The sequence below is a fragment of the Rhipicephalus sanguineus genome, chromosome 2, assembly GCF_013339695.2.
Source record: "Rhipicephalus sanguineus isolate Rsan-2018 chromosome 2, BIME_Rsan_1.4, whole genome shotgun sequence".
Taxonomy (NCBI): domain Eukaryota; kingdom Metazoa; phylum Arthropoda; class Arachnida; order Ixodida; family Ixodidae; genus Rhipicephalus; species Rhipicephalus sanguineus.
This window is the reverse complement of record NC_051177.1, coordinates 107,123,451-107,144,169: the sequence shown is the minus strand read 5'-3', so window position 1 is coordinate 107,144,169 and position 20,719 is coordinate 107,123,451.

Genomic DNA, 20,719 nt, shown 5'->3' with positions numbered 1-20,719 from the left:
AAGTTAAAGAAGTGAGAGAGGAATAGTACATATTCATGTATATGTTCATATTATGCTAATTGGAACAGTGTCCTCCACAGGTGATAGTGCGTACCCGCTTCAACTTTGGCTGCTTAACCCCATCCCTGGAGCACATCCTGCAGGATCCCCTGCTACCCCATTCCACCGCACCCACTCGTCACTGCGGTGAGTCGTATAACGGTGCATTGGAGTCTTCAAGGCCCGCTTTCGGTGCCTGCAGAGGTACAGAGCACTGTACTATGGCCCACTCTTCACGTCGAAGATTATCGCAGTTTGTGTCGTCCTTCACAACCTAGGTGTTCGGCAGCAGCTTCCTGAGCCAGACGACATCCCTCGCACTGCAGAACTCGAATGAGAAGATGCGGACCTTTACAACAACAACAGCGACGATCTGGCAACAGTAGGCATGTACCAGGCGGATAGGCAAAGGCGGGATCACGCTCTGTAGTGGTTCACAGCCGGGCACGACTCGGTGTAATGGGGTTTACATTCCTGCGAAATGTGCACATAAACATGAAACACAAGAAACTCTTGTTTTTCCTCATGACAAAGTAGCCACTTGCATTGAGTTCGATCCTTTACCTATCCCATGTACTTGTGTTCTTGCAGGAATTGTATTCTGACAAAAGCTTCATTGTGTTCGTTCACTGAGAGCATGGTAATTGTACCGGGCAGTAAGGCAAAAGCATGCTCAGCTTCTGCCGCAAATCATAGCAGGAATAGTTTGTTGAAACTTGTTGAAACTAGTTTGTTTGTTGAGCATTATTTTCAGCACTTTATTCATAATGCGAACCCGTGTGATGACTGTACGAGCCTGGCAGGTGTGTACAAAAGCTATATTCATGTAGTAGCCACTCGTACATGCAAGAGCACAAGCTTGCTCCGGTTGGTAATCTGTGTAAACGCTTATATGCACAAAACGAACCAGTACCAACAGGGGCAACGTAGACACATCACTGTGTAGCTACTTTCTGTCCTGGTTTCTCTGGTGGACTATAAAAGTTTACATGCAAGAGTAATACGTGATATTTCAGAATGTATTGGGAGTCAATTCTTCATCTTCTGTCAATTCATCATTGTGAGTCAATTTATCATCCTTGCAATAATAAAAAGCAGTCAAGCTGTCTCATTGTTTACATCACTGTCTTATCATTCACTGCTGCCAACAACAACAAAGGATGCCTCTAATATTGTGCCAGCCAGTTTTGAAACAAGCACATCGGCATAAAAGACATCTCTTTGAATGCAGTTTATGCACTTCTTAGTGTTGCCAGTCCAATGTACCTTCAACTGCGTGAAATACTACAATTTCTTTTGTTTATCTCTGGCCAATGTCCACTTCTTATACGTATGTTGTAAGCAACGTAGAAGTCCCTTCCATAGTTAACACCTTCGGGGATGCGTCACTTCTGCGGATTGAGATTCGCCTAGACTTTATCTTTCAGATTCGACTGACCGCGCATAACGTGAGGTCCTGAAACTTAACTCTTATTGCTTCTGCTTATGTATATTTACATGATTGTAACTTTTACTTACAGTAGTCCTTACGCATCCTCAGCAAAACATATAGCACCATCTTAATGATCACGACAGTTCAGGAACACACTTCGCGCATCGGAGACGTCATAAATAACAGAGCTGGCTGTTGGGCTAGTTGGTACATTACTTAAGATAAACTAGACACGGAATAGCCACCGCAAAAAAAAAAAGACAGAAGGGGCATTATTAATACTTGCAATGTTGTGCAGCTCCTTATCTTTATACTATCGGCAGCGCTTCTGGACGCCGCGGGCCCTGGGAATGAAGGGCCACCTCAGCCCAAGACGGAGTCGAAGCATACTTGTAACGATGCGGGCGTTGTCCACCGAAACGTGCGTCGCAAAATCGAACGGCCCTCCGCCTGTTCTCCTGCAATAAGCATGTGCATAGCTGAAACGTCAACATCACCCAAGTGGAGCGCAAGCTTACCTGACTGCGCTGTCATTGCGCGCCTCGTACTCGCGCTGCCGCCACTTTAGTTCGCCATAGCCACCGCCACTCCGGCGGGGGCCTGCTGCTGGGCCCTAGGCGGTAAAGGCGCTCTGTCATCGTCTGTCACGGCTCCCGTCGTACCTCCGGTAGTAAGTCGCAAACCACCCTCCCCATACGGCAACGATTGGTAAAAAAATGCAACATCGCGGCCCACTGTTCTGCGATCTGCCGACATAACCACAGAACACCTACACAAAACAACCAGCGAAATAACGATGTCGGCAATGTCGACGCTGGCTTGGCTGGCTCGCTTATAGGCTAAAAAAGTTACGATGGCTTTGTCGCTCATCTCCAAAAATGGCGCTAAATTGTAGACGATATCGCCTGCTTCACAACTTTAAAACTAAACGCTTCACCTTTCTTTTATTTTTTTTTGTTGTTGCATTAACGATTCCAGATACAAAATACTATTTAATTGCACATTTATTTGTATCTTATGTCCCGTTCACGTCACGTTTCGCAAGCATTTCATGCGTTTGCGTCATCATTGTGTACACGTCACACCTACGTCAAATTCGACAGAAAATGGCGGAAGTCCAGAATAGCACCCTTGATCTCTGGAAACTCTTGCCTGCAGGTTAATTTGCACTCTCAACGGTGGTTTCAACCGAAAACTGCCTCGGGGATCCTCCATGCGCTTACCACGACGCCTTCTCAGCACTCTTCAACTCTAACATTCTCTCGCTGTTTCCCGCGCGTTCGCGAACTTTCACATTACTAAGTACGAGTTGTATCTTTCAAAATGTCCCATACGCCTTCTCCTCCCTCTGTACGCATCGTGGCAGCGCTCGTATAGCGCGAAGGAAACGGGACGGATGCCGCACTGAACCCGAGAGCAAGCAAAAACAAATAAAATGGGCCCCACGTTTCTGCATTTCTGATCGATCGTTCAACCATTATGCGGTGCGGAATTTTCCCTAGAGAAAATAAAATATGGAGGCAGCCGTCCTGCACAGGTGCACAATTCCTCGCATTCTCTCGCCGCGACCGTGTTAAAGTCAGGAACAGCGCGTTCTTGAACAGATAACACGCAGCTCCAATAACGTCATCAGCGCTGTCTACGTCACCATGACATGTCTCACGATTGTGTAATGTCGTGTCTAGCGAAGTCCGAATCCCAACATGAAAACGTAGCAATCAATTATTCAATTAGCAGCAGCGGCGGGCGAGCATGCCGACCCTACACTCGTCTGGGTAGCGAAACACTGATCCTCTTCCAAGCTTGGCAGCTTCGTTTTGTAGTCACCGCCTGTTACGTATACCTCGGATGACGCTGTGGTGGTGCTGTGGCTATCGGAACGCAGTGCAGCGTGGAGCAGTGTCACGCCGAGCTGAATGATAGCGAGGTGGAGGCTGCGCGGCATTATGCGCACAATGTTTCGCCTCACGATTTTCAGATCGTACATGGTTCCACAAATATTTAAAGTTACGAATGAAGCCACACGTCAGAAAGTAGTTAGTCGCAAGCCGATGTTTTTGTGTCGTCTCTGTCTTCTAATACTTAATTGTGAGATGGTAATGAACCTTGAAGTTTATACAAGCGAAGGTTTCTTTAATGGTATGATATCTATACTTTGACGCTCCTTCCTACTTTATTCGTTCCGGCATGTTTCTCTCCATCGGCAGCAGTGATTTACAGGATGCGGTGCCGTGCTTCTAATCACGAGCACACAGGTTAGATTTGAGATCACGTCGGCTGCATTTCTATGGGGCGGTATGCACGAACACCAGTGTACTTAGATTTAGAGTCAGATAGTGGCAATCAATGCTAAGTCCTTCAGTACAACGTGCATGTCTCATAATTATAGATATAAAGATTTTTGCAAGTAAATATTCCACCGTATGATGTAGCCTATAAGGGCTTTCTACTTCTATTAAACTGTTATCTGCAAATATTTCTCTGTTCTTTATATTGACACTACCGATCCCCTGTGCTGCCGTCAGCTGCAGAATATATAGAGCCAAGAACAATTTCCATGCTGTGCTTTCTAATGAAGGAAAAATAAACAACAAACTACTGCAGGATTCCTGATAGCCTGAACGATAAATTCAGGGTACAGTATAATATATAGCTGCAAAAATCTTACTATTTAGGAGAAGGAGCTTCGCAACAGTGCCTAGGAAGCCGACGGCGGAAACATGTATACAGCTTGTGACATCATACACTCTAAGACGAAAAAACATGGCTGATCCCTCCATCATAGGAATCGGAATAACATGGAAGTGAAACGTGCGTTCACAGAAACACGTCGCGAAATGATATATGAGAGCTTGTACAATGTCTTTCGGTGTTTGGTAGCTATAGCACCGTTTGACGTTGACGTCTGGTGGCATATCTCCATCGCGACGACAAATGCCCATGATCGTGATTTAACAGTTCTGGTACCTGAAGCTATTAACATATACCTGGACATAGCGTATCGTGAATCCCGACGCCGCAGTTAAGCCATGCTTCAACTGTGTCGTCACCGAATCGTTTTCTATCGGCGGTAGTAAGTGTCATGCCGCATTATTTCACTTGCGCTGCCAGACGGGGCACCACCTCACCCCGCCTAGCCCCACCAACAGAGAGCTCCATGCGAGAAAGAATGCGTAAGAGATATAAGGTGCGTTTTTGAAGTGGCGTGCATCTGCCTCGGTATCCTCGTCGGTAGAGCGCCCGGGCGCTTATCGTCGCGGCCAAGAAGTCGCAGGTTCGATTCCCAGCGGGTGTACTTTTTCTTATAGCTTTTTCTTTACCATCCGTTAGCATCCACTTTATCAACGTCATATCCGTGACGGAAATAGGTCAATACAGTTTTTGTAGACCCCGGCACAAAAAGCTTTCGTGTTGAAAGAAATTGGGGAGGGGCGAAGCATGTAGGGAAGCGTGTTTCAGCTCCACTAACGTGAAACCTGTCCAGGGGCAAAGCATGCATTGTGCGCCGGTGTTTCGCACAGCAAAATCACTGCTAATGGGCAATGAGAGACAGAAGAGAGATTACACACTGAGACCCGCAGTCCGCTTTTGTATAACGTGCACGCTGCGAATCTTTATTGTTGAACAACGCAGAAGAGGAATCTCCCGCCGGCACTACATTGCAGATCAAGATCCAGTGCCTATATATACGGGGTGGCCGGTGAACTGTTGTGCAGCGCGAGCAGTTGGTTTTTTTTTTTTTGCACTCGAGTAACTCGCCAGTCGACGCTGCCTGCATCGACGTTTTCTCTGGCGGGCGAGGGCGCGTTCTCGTTCATGGCTAGCTGGTAGTTCAGCATTAATCGCAGAAAGAGCGTTTCCATAGTCAACGCGTGCCGTTCGCTTTCTCTCGCGACACGGTGAGCGCTGAGGTGGTGGCGCCCTCACTTGCGCTCAAGCGAATGGACCGTCCCGACGGCAGATGACGATGCACGCCGTGACAGCAGAGGACTATGCATGATACCGGCCGACACGCCGAGACTCAAAGGTGCTTCGTCCCTGAAAGGTGTCCTTTGACTCTATTTTATACATATAAGAGTCATATGTAGATCACTCCGTTTAGAGAGGCAAATTGACTCTCTGTTGGAAATTTGTGCGTTCCACGATTCTCCTAAACATGGTCAACGTGCCTCTCTCAAGGGAGTGCTACGCAAACGACTCTCACAAGCAAAGAGAGTCGCAGCCACTCAACGACGCACTAAAGGTAAGGGGTTCATTCTCCGGTTTTGGCACGAAAGCACGTTAATGGCCACGATATAGAAACATAGAGGGCCAAATCTTCTAACGCGCCATCTTCGTTTTATAGCGAAGCAGTATATAACTTTGCACACACTCAACTATTACGTACTCATTAGAAGAATATCATCATAACGTGCCACAGACACGGGGCAAACCCCACTACCCGCTGCTGGTTCACTTAAAATTGAGGAATTGCGCGCGAACAAACAGACATGTGCCACATAATTCCAGAAAACTCCGCTACTTACCACTGGTCCAATAAAGTTAAGAAGGGATCAAACGGGTGCAAAGCACCCACGTATGTGGCACACAAATTGGGCAAACCCCACTACTCACTATTGGTCAACCAAAACGTCAAGAAATTGAGAATGCGGCTAAAAGACACATGCTCTTCAATTGGTTCAACGAGATCGTGCACGAAACGCCAAGCTCATGCGGATACTGGGCTCCAAGGCAGAGGGCCCATGTTGGAACCCCGTTTCCTCCTGAAATTTTTTTTCTTATGTCGTTTTTTTTTTCTTATTTAGCGAGATAGCTGTTACGAATACCAGCGGTGGCGGCGGCGGCGGCGGAGAACTACGGTGCCAAAAACGGCCCTTGGTATCTCTTAACAGCTTTCGCTGTGAAAAGCAGCTAGTCTTTCCTTAATGAATTCGTGTACGTTTGCAAACCAAAAGCAATTTTTCCTGACAGCTCTTCGATCAACGAAATAATTAACAGAATAATAATATAAATAAGACGAATTAGATAAATAAAAGGTAAAAAATGGCGAAGCTTTTTTTTGTTTAAACAGCGTCTTGAAACAACGTCCAGACACGCAAGGCTTGAAACAGCAGAGCTGGACGACTTTGCAGACTAATTTGATTGCTTCAAGGTTGTTTCTTGGGCTTAGCTAGGTGATGCAGCCTGTTTCTAGGTTGCTTCTAGGTCGTTGATAGGCTTTACCTAGGTGATGCTAGGTTGTTTCTAAGTTGATTCTCAGACAGTCACCGTCACTACAGTCACAGATGTAGAGAGGGTACTGCTGGAGTAGAGCGACTGTATTACTCTCGCCAGACTTCTTTAACTCTGTGGGGGAGTAGTGGAGAGTAAGGCGCGGAACTTACTCTTTCCTTGAAGGCAGAGTAAAAGAGACCGCGAACTCTCTGCTGCTCAGGTAGAGTTCCCAATCCACGGAACTCCCGCCCCGACGTAGCGTGAACAGAGTCGGGAACTCCCTCCTAAGCAGACAGAGTACAAACTAGCGCGAGCTTCTGGCCGACGCCGCACAGCGATATATAACTGTCTCTTAACCATAATCCTCCGAACGTAGACGCCACAGATGTCACTTTAATGTGCAAGTTAATAGGATAGCTTTCAGTAATAACAAAAGAAAAGTGTTTGTGCTCGTCAACCTTTGGTTTCTGAAAGGCCAACAGAGGCAGCTTCGAAGCCTCGAACATCGGCTACTTCTAACGCATCGCCAACTTATTTTACAACACAAACTAATTGCCACTGGAATAAGGTAGACACTAAAGCATTATTGCAATGAAAATTTAAAAAAAAGCCGCAAAAAAAAAAGCGTTCGGCAGGAGGAATCGAACCGGCTACACTCACATTCTCAGCCGAGGTCTCCTACCACTACGCCACGCTCCAAAACAACACTCTTGCCGTATAAATACTAGTCAAGACAGAGCTCACCGCTCGGCTTCACCTTTACGGGTCGCATACTGAAGATAGACGCGATCTTCCTTTCCAAATAAGATTCGCGTCCTCATAACACACAAACAGCTGCCGACCACGAATGACGTTGAATAACGTGTATTTTCTCGCGCAATCGACGACACACCAGTAGAGCGGGCGTGTCAGTGTACTGATTTGCATCTCAATCGATACGTGCAACTATATACATAACCGATCGCCAAACACCAAATTGAACGGGCAAGAAATTATGCCATCATGTTAGTTCAACAAGGCGTACTAGTTGACAAGTCTGTGTCAGCGAAGTGCCGGCGAGTGCGCCCGGCGGCTTTCAGTGCACTGTAAGCAAAAAAAAGCCGAGATGGGAGTACATGGACTTGTCCTCTAGCGCACGCCCCGATGGGGGTTTTATATACTCCGTCCAGGGGAGTAAAAAATTTACCCCCCTTAAGGACGGAGGTTTTGGATGGACTGAGGGGAGTATTTGTTTACATCCATAGGGGAGTTTTTCCAGGTTTGTATGGGAGTAAATTTTTTTATAACCATCGAAAAAAAATATGCTTTTCGCTGTCGCACCATGCACCAGAGAATCTTTAATTAAATTAGCATCGAAACACGCAAACTCGATCACACGTACACAAACATGCACACAACATTCGCAAAGTAATACAACACTCACACTGACAACCGCTCGCCACCCGCGCTTCGCAACCAAACTTTGGTCACCGAGTATATATAGGCACCACATCTTGACCTCCAATGTAGCTCGGATGGGACACTCCTTTTCCGCGTAATTATGCACCAAACATTCATGGCGTACGTGTATATTTGTGGTGGGCTTATAGATACTACTGAGGTACACCCGTCTTTTACTATAAACCCGCCTAATATTCAACGCCTTTTTAATTAGCGAATTTTGATTATCAGCTGGCACTCTGTCGCATGGGATGTATCCGCCTTAGCAGTACAGTGCGTGAGTCTGTAAAATGCACCTAATCGTACACGAACCACGAGCGGCCGTGCACGAACGCTTCAGCAGCACACATTCAGCGACACCGGCGAAGAACCGCGCCGCCCCGCCGGTATACCGCGTTGTTGCCGACGGCGTCGCTAGGCCTCTCGCAGGAGTACGGCACGGCTATACGACGAACGGCAGCTCGCGATCACAAAATTCTTGCTGCTGTGCAGTTTTCGTCGCCGTTATTTTACACACACAATAAAAAAACAGGTGTCCGCTATCCGCGTTAAGCTACGGAGCGATGCACTTACAACGAACGAGACGGCTCGTAGTGGCGGTTCCTGTTGCTCGCAGTGCAGCGGCGGCCGCATGTTGGTTCAATCTATCTCGTATCGGCGCTCGCCTTCTCGCTAACGTTTGACAACGGTGGTTGCATGGCACAAAGAGACAATTTAAACTTACTCATTCCAGCAGCTTTTATTTTCTGTGAAACATATTCTTTGCTTCACCGGTGGCCGGTGCGCCATGGCGACCGGTGTGGCTGTGCGAGTTCGCTACGCGCCGCCGGCTTGGTACCGACGACGTAGCGAAGCCTTCTTACCGCTTAGACGTTGCAGCCGGTGAAACATCGGTTCGGTGACACTCGAGAAGCAAGCGTTGCCGGTGGTCGGGGCGAGCGCGTCGCCGGCGCAGCTCTCACACCGGCCGCCGGCCGGCTTGATGCCGACGACGTAGCGAAGCCTACTTCTTACTGCTTCGAAGTTTTAGCCGGTGAAACTCCAGAAACAACCCGCTGACGATCGCAACAGCTTACTTTTGTTACCGATGAAATTATTCTTCGCAGTTCTTCGTAACTCGGCACGTTGAAGCGAGGTATCCGTGGCGTGTCGGAGGCTTGCACTCGTGTGCATGGGCACTGCCGCTTGACGGGAGAATAAACACGGGACAGCCAGCTCGATGTGCTCGCGGTCGGACGCTGGCGCGAGTTGAACTTGTCTCTGACCAGAACGGTTCAGTGGAGAAAATAGTCCTACGCGTCTGCACAAACCAACCGGCCGTTGCAAATCCTCGCTGCAAATCGTCGCTGCAAACAGATGCCCGTACACACACGCACATTCACACACGCACGCACATCACGACCAAAAATGGTTTCTAAAACTCCCATAGGGAGTTTCTAACCACGTGACACGCACGTCACGACCAAAAGTACTTTTTAAACCTCCCATAGGGAGTTTCTAATCACGTGATCTAAAACTCCGTGGGGAGTTTAACAAGGTCATGTCGTTCATAAACTCCCTCATTAAGCAAGGGGCGTTTTACGACGACATGTGCCGACTTCACCCCGCTACCACGGAGTAAATGATTGGGGCATGGGGGTTTTAGGGGCTCATATGCTGGAAAAGCTCCCATCTCGGCTAATTTTCGTTTACAGTGTGGCTGCCGAGGTGAGTTTGCTAAAAGCGCTTCGCAACGATGCCCATCGCTTCTTGTACGGACACCGTACGCAAGAAAATATGGTTCATTCAGGTTAACCGATACTAAAGCTCTACTTTACACTCATTCGTACACGTCGGAATTGCGTATCCTCAAACCCAGAAGCGACGACAGCATGTACACACGGACTCGGCAGGTGCGCTAGGCCTACCTTCGCTGGGAGTCGTACGGGTCATATTGAGTGCGACCGATCTCGACGCAAGTGGCTGGCGAAGGTTGAAGAATGCGCATTTTAGCGTCGAAAGCTTTTCACTGTTACATTAAAATGCAACCGAGGTAAGCGAAAGTGCGTTAATTGCCAGAGATGTGTCTGCATTGTGGTTATGTTGACCGGCGTTGCTTTTCTGGCGTACATGCCGCGCCTGCCGTGGTACCCGCTTGTCCGATCGGGCGCCAGATCGTAACGTCGTAAAGTATTCATCAGTCAGCCCTGGTGAAAGTTCGTCGCAAGTGTATTTGTAAGCGCGTGGCTACAACTCTGAGACTTGGGAATGAGCGGCGGTACTGCATTGAGCCGATATGATAGAGTCCCGGCTGATATTTGGAATTTACTAATGAAAACGGCTTTCAATATTATGCGGTTTTATAGTAAAAGGTAGATGTACCAACACTATCCCAATCGATCATGAGATACTTACACGTGTTCTGTGTATATTTGCTGTTTAAATACGCACAGCAGAGCTGTTGCCACCGGCACTAGAAGGGGGGCAAGACCCCATGGAATATATATACCGGCTACCGGGTGTATGGTGTGCAGCGCCAGTAGTGCATACGTTCAGTGTTGTCGTGAGTGTATGAATGAGTGTGCGGATGTGAGTTATGTGCATGTGTGAGGTAAGCTTCAGGCATTCCAGCAAGGTTCACTGTTACAATGTAGGAAACACACGACTTTTCTTTTTTTCCCCTTTTTTTGACGTTAGTCCTAGCAGCAAGAGTGATTGTACTCTTGGAGGGAGTTCATGCACTCTAGCCCAACCAGCATTGTGAAACTCTGCGAGGGAGTAGCGTAATTCCAGCCGAGAGTGTATGTACTCCATTTCAAAAGCGTGACTTTACTCTGGCGAGGGAGCTTGTTCACTCTCGTTCAGCCAGAGTACCAGAACTCTGTCGAGAGTGTGTGCCTACTCTGTGCAGCAGAGAGTTCCCAGCACTCCTGAAAAGGGAGTGAAATATGGGACAAGCGTTTACTCTCGCAAAGTGAGTTGCTAGCACTCTCTTGCCGCTGTGAGTGTACACTGATGTTAAACTACAGTGACAGTCACGACACGGATGTCCAAGCTCCAGAGACAGAAAGTCTCGCTGAGACCAAGCGTTCGCACCTCTCATAGATCTACGCGAACGCCGTCGTTGGCGTAGGCATTCCATCGCTTCGAGGTTTTCTCGCAGCCATCGTTGCATTTGCCGTTCCCTAGTACTTTCTTTGTTTTACGTACTCGGGGTCTTCGGCTCGCCGCCATCGCTTCGCAGCCATTTGTTGTTGGGCTAACTGTTGCCTTCTTCATATTTAATGGACCAGTGGTGAGTAGTGGGATTTATTCATTTTTTGTGGCACATACCCGTTTAGATGACGATAGTTTTCTGATAGGCCGCACAGTGGCACATACCCGTTATACCATGATATGCTCTGCTAGTGTGCCTGGATAGCCGAATGGTATCGACGCTCGCGTTCGGGTCGCGGGGAGGCGGTCCGAATGCGTCAAAACAATTTTCGCCAAGAATTTCTGAATCTTTTTCTCTTTCTTTTTTTCTCTCTCTGTACTTGTTCTCTCGTCCATCAAAGTTATTGCATCAAAAGCGGGACATATCGGCGCAAGTGTTCTTTGAGCGAAACAGAAGAGGACGAAAATGATGAAGAGACCGCGTGCGGGTTCATAATGGTGATAATTTTCTATCCAGGACATACGTCAAACAGCTTTGCTGTAAAAAAAAAAGAAAATTATTGAAACATTCATCTTTTGAAAATTACCTGCGTACTAAGTTAGAAAGCAGCTTTCGACGCTTCTAATCAGTTTTATCATACGAAGAGCTCGAGCGTAAGCTGGAGTGCGAGTGAACTAAGGTGGCCTTTGCGGCTTTTGTGCTGAATTTGCATATTTTGTCGTGTTTTTCTGAACTTGCTTAATCTTCTAGCAGCATGAGTGATTGTGTTCAGTGAAACGTAATGTTCCCCTGCAGTCCTCGTATTTTCATAGCTACCGCTATTGCGTGCAAGTTTTGATTAAATTTACACTTCTCGAAACATTATTTCCCGTCAACTTCCGACATCAACAATAATAATGTTACGTATGCAAAACGCCTCCAGTTATCTCACATGCTCTTTCTTTTTCTCGGAGAGGTCAGTCGTTTACTCTTGTACACCGAATGCACAAGTGTTGAGTCCTACGATAAAAATGCACGTAGGTGGGTAAAAATCACTGAGCAGCTTGACTAGAAAATAAAAGCCATACGAGAGTTCTCGTTTTTCTCGGCTCTGAGGCACGAAGCGTAGTCACTGGCTGGCAGATTCAATTAGGCTTAACGTCTACCAAAAAGCGGTAAAACTACCGCAATAACCTTTGACAATCAGCGCCCAGTAATTCGATTTAACTTCACAGACTTTATGCAAAAAAGAGAAATCTCGTTCACTCGTTATCTATCGAATAAAGGAGCCCTGAATTCAAAACACTTTTATAGTGCTACTATTTCTCTCTAAAAGGAGCAAATTCTAAGTTTGATACGCGCATAGCTGAAGCCGGTTTGACAGCTCGATGCAGCTCACTATTTCATGTTGAGCATTTTGGGTAGCAACCTAATGACATGTAGGAGTAAATGAAACTATAGAGCACCTCCTGTTCCATACTCATTTTCGACTGCCAGCGATAGCACTGCGGACTTGCCTTTACGTCTTAGATAAAGCCTTTCCTGGAATTAAAGACCTCTGGTTTCGGCCGAAGGAGTCTGTTATGTGCAAGTTCAGCGAATCCCAAATCACAAAGTCAAGGTAGCTTCACTTTACGACTACTTCTTTTCTACACGTGAGCGAACAATTACTTCCGGTTGAGCGTATTTTATTCATCTCCCTTCTTACATTTCGCTCTTTCCCCTTTACCCACCTTCACTTTGTTCACCTACCTTAATAAATAACTGGTAATATATAACGATAGTATTGGAGGAAGAGTATAAAGCATGGCTCCAGAAATGTTTATCGGATTAATGACTGTTGCTCTTCGAATGGCCGGTATTGATAGGGGCTTGCTTCCTTTTCTAACGTATTGCCATGCGCGTTTCTTATTATCACTTTTGCTGCTTCGGTTTTCGCCCATAAAGACTGTCAGCAACGCTCAGCGCAAACTGCGCCTCATTGTTCGAGACGCTTCGCGATTATTGTAGATCGTTTTGTTAAGACTGCGCGCCGCACGCGAATTTTCCAGCTTTGTCGAGAGATAACGCCGCCACCAGCGATATCGCTGGAAAGTTCGATAGCGCCTGTATAAAAGCCGACGCGCTGGAGCGCTTGTCAGTTTTTCGACGGTCGACGCTCTGTTCGCCGCTATCAGCGTACGCTGTGTATCAGTGTATTGCTGTAGTTTGACTTTCGGTTACCCGGCCACAAGTTCGGTCAAATAAAAAGCTTCATCTCGGACGTTCTGACTGCTGCTTTCGCCGACGTCACGCCCACGTGACAATATGATCGTGGACGGTGCTTCACCTTTCGGACGAGAAGAAGTAAAAATACAAGCGCACTTCACACAGTAACATATATTGATCGAAACATGGGACCGTCGGTCAAGACAGCTGGCGGCCGTCCTTACTCCTTCAAATCTTTCGTTTATATCTCTACTACCGCATGCTGCCACAGCTCTTCGAACGAAAAAAATAAGTGCCAGCCAGGCGGATTTCCTGAAAAGTAATTACGAAATCCACTTCGCTCCAGAAAAGGTAGCAGTGTTTTCTTTCCATTGAAGACTTCGGAGGAAACGGGATTTCCTGAACGAACATTGCTGCTTTAAAGAAAACACTCCTCACGAAACTTCTTTTGATTGGTGGGGCGAGAATGTGTTTCATGTTGTTTTGTTTGAGATTGAGTTTAAGATATAAGGGCTCTCACTTTTAAGTATTTCTTCAACAACCTTAAACTGTATTGTCACTTCTACAGCACACCAAAAGAAGCACAAGCAAAAGAAGGATGAAGCGATCGCTTACACGAGTGTGAAACTCACTATACTTGTCGCGAATGGATGTATCAAACGACGCTACGATATTTTCATTTGGGCATGAAAGTGGCGCAGTGTCATTGAAGCAACCACACTGGCGTTGTAAGTTTCACTAGCGCGCTGAATAGTTTGACGCGTTGTTTGTACGACGCTTCTGCAAGTGGTAAATATTTACATTAGTTCAGTCGCGTTAGATTCCGCCTGAAAAAGCATACAGCCACGTGTTTATTATTACAAGGAAACTACAACAGGCTCTTCGCAAAACTAGCTTGAGAAGTGGCGCTTCTTTCTCACAAACATGGCAGAACCTGCGACATGAACGTTAAAACTCTTCTTTTTTTGTTTACTCAGGCCACATCATTGCCAACGCATAGACGAAAAAAAGACAACAGAAATTAGAAATGAATTAAAAAGGTACATCAGTAATAGTGCGTGACCCATGTGAGAAGACTGATACCAGTTTTGTAATGGGACAAAAGAGGGCTCCGCATGAGGGCATCACGTGGGCGATATTATGTCGGCAGCCACCGCGAATAAAATTTAGCACCATTAAAGTGGTCCTGAACCACCACTCGGGCATGGGGTAATATTACGAGGGAGGCTTAGAAATTTATAAGAATGGGCAAGCGAAAACATACTTGGACATTCCGTTGACCTCCTTTTAAACCTTCTGCTGAACTTTCTGCTGAAATTTTGCTGCGGCAGTGGCCTCTCTCCCCACGAGTTCTGCATTCTCAGAACGCTTGCGTTGCATGATGTCCGCACATTGCTATCGACGGTCCGCTGCCGCAGCTTAATCCATAGTCGTTTCCCCCCGATGGCGGTTACTACGAGCGGCATTTAAAGCTGTTCTAGCCTCTTACGCATGGCTCATTTTCTAGCTCTTTCGCACCTGCGACTAAGGCCTCGTGACATGAGTGAGTGAGTGAGTGAGTGAGTGAGTGAGTGAGTGAGTGAGTGAGTGAGTGAGTGAGTGAGTGAGTGAGTGAGTACGACTCTACTAGAGCCCAGTGCGGACGCGGAGGTTTCCCCGCGCCACACGGCTACTCCCGTGTGGGCAATGGCACTTTTTTTATTTTACTCACGCGAACACCGCAAAGAAGTGAACACGCAGCTCGCGCTCATATGATATTTTCTGTATCTCCCACGACCTTGACACATAGAGATCTAAGGCTTTCTCCTTCAAACACATTCTACGTACAGAAAACACAGCTATGAACACCTCAGCCAAGTTGTCTAGTCGTGCGCGGCCCGTAGAGTTTAAAAGCAGAGCGTGAACTTGTCACTTTCTCAAGCACTCTCTCTTTATACAGAGGCCCATCCGCGTCACACTCTTTCGAAGCTGTCGGCGTCGGCTCTATTTTGTCATTAAGCAGACATGTGCTATTGACCGATAGGTGACATAAATTACGAGCAGCGTTTGGATCAGTCGCGCTTGTTGCCCCGCGGTGCCGTGACGTACGCGCTGGCACAGCGTGCTATAGTGTGGTAAAATTACACTTTAGCGAGGCTAGCGCGCACTGGGATCGCACTGTGAGTGAACGAACAAGTTTTATGACGCACGCTCGAGTTTATGATGCGCGCTGACGTAAGGTGATTCCACGAAGATCGAACATGCCTGTCCGGTCGCAATTTTTGTTTTGCCTGGGTTTTTTATATGTTATGTGGGCAAATTCAAAGTGCAAGGAACTGAAAATTTTATATCCAAAAAACGCTCCCAGTGTGCCAAAAAAATATTTGAAGGTGGCGGCGCCGGCCTCCTGTTTTTGCTCACTGCAATGTTTTCGGATTTCACGGCCGAATTTAGCGCGAACTATAAATGATGTGTAACAAATTTTTTTGTTGGTTTTAATACGCATTACTGTGAATTACATCCATGCTTTTTTTACGCCGTCCTCAAAAAGAAGAAAATGTGAAAAAATGGAAAATATCGCCGAAATCAAAAAAGGGTTGTCACAAATTAGCGGGTTATAAAGCGCTCGAGGCCGCTTTCAAACTGCTACGAGACAGAACGGCGCGAACCGCTCGCCAAGAAGCGCGAAAAGACGAAAAAACAAGCATCAAAAGACGCCGGCGCGCCGCATCCTCCTCACCCAATCGAGCCAGGCGCAGACGACGCGATCAAACGCCCGGCAAATCCTGGATGTTTCTAGAAGGAAGGGGGGACGCATCCGCGAGCGATGCCGCCGCGATTGGAACCTACGAGAAAGCTCTCGCCCTTTCCCCAGGCTTAGCTGTACTGCACGCAGAAGAAACATCCCGACGCTTCTAGAAACCGGGGAAGAAGGGATAAAAGCGTGCAATCGACGAGAGTCGAGTAGTGCAGTGAGGAGTCGAGAAGTAAGTGAAGGAGTGAGCGAGTCAGTCAGCCCGGTGATGGTGAAGTTATGCGAAGTGTGGCTCCGTTAGCCAAAGAAGACGTGTTTATGATGGTGTGCGGTCGGCCGATCGTCAATTTGGAAGAATTGGATGACGACGCCGTGTGAGACGTGACAAGTCACGACGACGGTTGAGCTACGACGATCAACGCTGGAGCTGGCGTGAGTGTTTCCTTGAAGAGAAGCATTCGATTACCGTCCAAGTATTGTGGACTGGATACGCCATTGTTTATTCAGGACTTTAAAGGTCATTGAATAGTTTAATGCATGTGATTGCATTTGTTGCGTGTGATCTGTTTGCTTAGCTCCCGTTGTGTAAACACCATCTGAATTGTATTGTGAAGTTGTAACTGGTACCAGCCGAGTGTGCATGTGTTTGTGTTATTTGTATTGCCTTAACTGAGAATATATTTCGTTTTCGTTTGTGTTATCGACTCTCGGCTCTGACTCGGTCTTTGGACCACAACCGGCGTTCGCTGGCGCACCAAAGGACCAACTCTAAATTGTCCGCGCTTTCGTGGTGCGTTTTCGGAGGGCCGTGACGCCAGCCCTTAGAATCCGCCCGGCGATTGCCGTCCCCATTAACGGGATTAGTGACAATTATTCTGGCGTCCGCGACAGGACCTTTTTGGTGCAAAAGTGTGTCCAAAGTAGGGAGAAAGAGCCTTGAGACGTTGATAGTGCTTGCGAACGATTTTGAGTGTTGCACCGCGTTCTCGCTAACCTGTGTGCAGAGAGTGTACTGGTATTCGAAGTTAGGCAGAGGTATTGTGCACGCGGCTAGGTTTTGTTTGACGGGCATCATGGATCTCGAGAAGTTAGTTGCCCTTGGTGAGAAGATGGGTCTTTCTGGGGCCGAACTACGAAAGTGGGTGAGCCAAAAGGAAAGGAGGCGGTTGAGAGGGCTAACAAAGAGAGGAAGCAGAACTAGAGAAAGAGAGGTTGGCAGCTGAGAGGGCAAGGAAGACAAAGCTGCAGAACTCGAAAGAGAGAGGTTGGCAGCTGAGAGGGCGAAGGAGGAAAGAGAACAACAATTGAAACTGGAGCTGGAGAGAGAGAGGCTAGCAGCTGAGAGGGAGAAAGAAGAAAGAGAGGCGCAGATGGCTGAGAGAGAAGGCAACGGCAGCACGAATTGGAACCTCGAACGGCTCCGTTTGCAGCAGCGCATAGAGACGCCCGTGCAAGCTAGAGTGGAGAGCAGTGAAAGGGAAGATCATAGCTTCCGGTTGAACCCAAGCAAACTGCTTGTGGCGTTTGATGAAAGGAAAGATGACCTTGATGCATACCTGCACAGGTTTGAGACGATAGCTAGAAGCCAAATTGGCCGGAGCAGCAATGGGCAACGGCCTTGAGCACTTGCTTGAGTGGCGAAGCACTCAGTGTGTACGGTAGGCTGACTCCTACCGATGCAGCTAATTACGGAAGAGTGAAAGCTGCTTTGCTGAAGCGATTTAGATTCACCGTGGAAGGCTTCCGAGATCGGTCCGTACGGGAAAGCCAGCTGATGGCGAGACGGGCAACGCATAAGCCCGCGCGACTCAGCCATTATTTTGACAGGTGGATCGAGCTTTCAGAGACGGCACAGGAGTACGGTGAGCTTAGAGAGCTTTTAATCAGAGAGCAATTTCTCACCAGTTGCCACCCGAGCCTGTCGCTGTATCTGAAAGAGAGGAAAGCTAAATCGCTGGACGACATGCTTGAATTGGCCGATCAATTCTTGGAAGCACAAGGTGGCACGAATCTGGCCAAAGTAAAAAAGGAAGTTCACGAGGAGTCGAAGAGATCGGCACCTGAAGAAACCAAGCGTGCACCAGAGGGTGTTCCGCGATGCTTTCTGTGTAACCGCGTGGGTCATCGCGCCAACAGCTGTCGGACCAACTTCTCACGCCCCAGTGTGATGAAGTGTTTCAAATGTGGACAGGCTGGGCACAAAGCAGACGCATGTCGAATCGATGCGAGTAAAGCCCACCAAGCAGCCTGTGCGTATGCCCCGCCAAACGAGGAAGCAAAAGCGACCAATGATGAATCGGCCGAGCTGAAAAGCGGGAAGAAGATGGATTTCATTGGTGCTGCGGTGACAACAGACACAAAGAAAGAAATGCCGACAGTTAAGGGGAAAGTTGGTGGAAAGGAAGTCACGGTATTAAGAGATAGTGGGTGCACCACTGTTATCGTACGAAAGAAATTGGTCCAAGAGAGTGATTTCACAGGCAATACCCAACCGGTTCGCCTGCTTGATAGTTCGATTCTAATGCTTCCTGAAGCCACGATTGAGGTTGAGACCCCTTACTTCAGCGGGAGAGTTACTGCCCTGTGCATGGATAACCCCCTGTTTGACCTAATCGTGGGAACATCGACGGAGCTCGAGGGCCATACGATCCTGAACGTTTGGGAGAAGCCCCGAAGATGGAGCCCTCGTCAGTTCGGGAACCGCGACAAAAAGGAAGCGCGGAAGGGAATCTCATGAAGGATGTCACCAGAGCTCACATTGAAGCCGAGGTGTCAGAGAACGGCAACAATGCGGCACCAATGGTCGCTGTACCGCCTGTGAAGATGCGCCGAGCAGGTGATGTTGCAACCGAGCGGCCACCATCATCTGCGGCTCAAAAGATGACGAAGGTGGTCGTCCAAGCAAAACACCACGGCGCGCAGAAGTTGGCGAAGCACCGCGAACGTTCTAACGAACGCGACCACGCTTTGCTAGCGTCAAGTGTGTCGACGGCAGCAGAGACGCCCCCTCCGGCACCGTCAGATGGAACGGCTCGCAAGAAAAAGAAGAGAAACAAAAAGAGAGCGAGCGAGCACCGAAAGAAGGGGCGCAAGCGCGGCACGATTTAAACATTACAGGGTGTTGGAATTGAATTTGTTTGAAGTGTTTTTGAGTTTGAATGTGGTTGAAGTGTTTTGAATGTGTTGTATTATTATACCCAGTGTCGAGTGTGTATGGCTAGTGAGCCCAAGGGTTACTTGCGTTATTTTATGTGTATAATGCTATTGATATAATTGTATATGCATTATAATTGAAGAGCTTTGTTTTGTGCGTTCGCATTGTTTTATACGAATGTATGATGGCGTTTGTACTTATGTACTTGTGTTTATTTTGTATGTCGTGACATTGAAATGCCCTGTGAATTGTATTAGAGTTTCTATTGTGAATGTGACGCGCATTTGTGTGGACTGAGTTATGGACTCTGTATGTGGGACATTTGGATGTGTATGTGCGCGCTAATTTGTGTTGTTTGAATATATGTGATAATATTCTTGAAGTGGGGGGCAGTGTCACAAATTAGCGGGTATAAAGCGCGCGAGGCCGCTTTCAAACTGCTACGAGACAGAACGGCGCGAACCGCTCGCCAAGAAGCGCGAAAAGACGAAAAAACAAGCATCAAAAGACGCCGGCGCGCCGCATCCTCTCACCCAATCGAGCCAGGCGCAGACGACGCGATCAAACGCCCGGCAAATGGATGTTTCTAGAAGGAAGGGGGGACGCATCCGCGAGCGATGCCGCCGCGATTCGAACCTACGAGAAAGCTCTCGCCCTTTCCCAGGCTTAGCTGTACTGCACGCAGAAGAAACATCCCGACGCTTCTAGAAACCGGGGAAGAAGGGATAAAAGCGTGCAATCGACGAGAGTCGAGTAGTGCAGTGAGGAGTCGAGAAGTAATGAAGGAGTGAGCGAGTCAGTCGCCCGGTGATGGTGAAGTTATGCGAAGTGTGGCTCCGTTAGCCAAAGAAGACGTGTTTATGATGGTGTGCGGTCGGCCGATCGTCGATTTGGAAGAATTGGATGACGACACCGTGTGAGCCGTGACAAGTCACGACGACGGTTGAGCTACGACGATCAACGCTGGAGCTGGCGTGAGTGTTTCCTTGAAGAGAAGCATTCGATTACCGTCCAAGTATTGTGGACTGGATACGCCTGTTATTCAGGACTTTAAAGGTCATTGAATAGTTGTAATGCATGCGATTGCATTTGTTGCGTGTGATCTGTTTGTTAGCTCCGTTGTGTAAACACCATCTGAATTATATTGTGAAGTTGTAACTGGTACCAGCCGAGTGTGCATGTGTTTGTGTTATTTGTATTGCCTTAACTGAGAATATATTCGTTTTCGTTTGTGTTATCGACTCTCGGCTCTGACTCGGTCTTTGGACCACAACCGGCGTTCGCTGGCGCACCAAAGGACCAACTCTAAATTGTCCGCGCTTTCGTGGTGCGTTTTCGGAGGGCCGTGACGCCAGCCCTTAGAATCCGCCCGGCGATTGCCGT